General features: G+C 27.7%; 1 protein-coding gene across 1 annotated transcript in view; it reads left to right on the plus strand.

Moving 5' to 3' along the window:
• The window catches only part of LOC106678109 (uncharacterized), a 21,182-nt gene that overhangs the window by 14,772 nt on the left and 4,461 nt on the right, over positions 1 to 1,949 (plus strand). The window lies entirely within an intron of this gene.

A 1,949-nucleotide genomic window follows, 5' to 3' on the forward strand; every position in this document is an offset into this window, starting at 1 on the left:
TTATTTTAGTATGTATGAGATCATTCATCAATATTACCTATTGCCCACAACTGTGTGGCAGATTGTAATATCTATCAATAAATAAATCTATCTATTTGTTCTTTTTTAACCGAAACCCTGACCATCTTCATATATTTTATTTTTATGATCAAGTATATGAATATATAATAAATGTTTCATGTTTATAATGACAATATTCTGAATATAATTTGACTTGGTTGGGAATATATAGTAATGGTAAGTATTTTCATCCTCAATAGTAAAGGATTTCATCTCAAAGCAGAAGAATGGGAGACCTAGAATTTTATATTAAAACATATTTTTTTATTTTATTGTGTAATATTAAATTCCGTCATATACCTATATATATTGGCAATAGGGGTCTACACCAAATTAACGAATATATAAGTTAAATGATAACGAAATAAAAAAAAAAAATAGATGTAGAGAAATTAATAAATTCAAATTTTTAATAAATAAATATAAAGTAAAGTAAAATAACATATTAAACACAAAAAGGCTGTTTTTTATGTAGCGAATTTATATTTGATACCTTAATGATAAGTGTTAAACTTATTTTTATTTAATGCAAACTCTTAAAGAGCAGTAAATAACTTACCAGTCGCTATATTATTTACGTAGTTTATCTAGACCGGATAAAGCACAATTAACAATAACAAAAACAGGTTTTTTTAAATATATATAACTTTATATTTAATCTTTGAACAACATGTATTCATTACCTACCCACCTTTTCGACCGATGCATTTTGGAAAACACTGCTTTTGTATGTCCACGTCATTATTCGCCACATTTATGAGAATACGTTGAATTACATTTTTCACCTTTAACAGGTTTTGACTAATCAGTACACTGTTTATATTCGGTCCATTTCTCAAAGTTGTTAGAAAACCAATTCTCTTACCCGGAGATATCAATAAATAAAAAAAAATTATTTCTAGATAAAGATTTAAAACATCTTGATTGCATAATAATCTAAATTTCAAAATGAAAAACTTGAATAGGCATTATAGCTTCAAGAATGTGACCATTTTCGAACAAAATTACAACAAAAAAAAAAAAGATTCAATTCACAGAATTAATGTTTTTACAACCTAAAAACCTTAAGTGCTTTTTTCGAACAATCATTAAATTTAAATTAAAATCTGTATTTCTATAAGGGTTAAGGGTGCAGTACTTTGTAAAATAGTACTGTTACAAGACCAACGGTTGTGCAAGGAAGTTATTTGGTCAGAATCACGCTCAACCACCTTCAAATAATAATAATTTTAAATGTTATTTTTTAAAGGATGGTTGTGTGGTATGAAAATCAATAGCCATTTTATAAAATTTATATGAGACTGTTATGATTATTTAATATTTGTTTATGTTATTCCTGATATGACAAGGGCAATCAGCTTGCAAAAACATTATTAAATGAGTTGTGACTAGTAAATAATTGAGGTTGTCTCCTTGATGATGTCCTAAGGGCCGAAACGTTGGAGGGTTAAACTGTTAGGAGCAAATTGGATCATCGTAGTTGCTGTAATAACACTTTATTATTATTGTTATTAATTAATAATAATAATAATGTGAAGTGCTACAACCCATGAAGGGTCAGGGGTTCAATACATTCTAAAGAACTACCCTTTTTAGAACAACTGTTATACAAGGAGCCAATTTTCTTTTTATAAGATCACGCTAAATCGTTTAGATTTTTCCTTAACAAAGGTTATCCTCTTTCCAAGGCTTTCGCGAATAATAAATAAATGGGTAATTTCATGTCAACTGAACACGATGATGAACCTTACAATTTCGAATTTTTTTTCAAATTTTGCGTAGTAGTAGCTTTATAGATATTAGGGGTATTCATGATCTATGTTAAAGCGTGTTAAATGGAAAAACTCGTGTTAAATCGAAAAAAATTGCCTTCTTTTGCCGTGGTAAAA

Source organism: Halyomorpha halys, unplaced genomic scaffold (genome assembly GCF_000696795.3).
Source record: "Halyomorpha halys isolate HHAL.00 unplaced genomic scaffold, Hhal_1.1 Scaffold123.1, whole genome shotgun sequence".
Taxonomy (NCBI): Eukaryota; Metazoa; Arthropoda; class Insecta; order Hemiptera; family Pentatomidae; genus Halyomorpha; species Halyomorpha halys.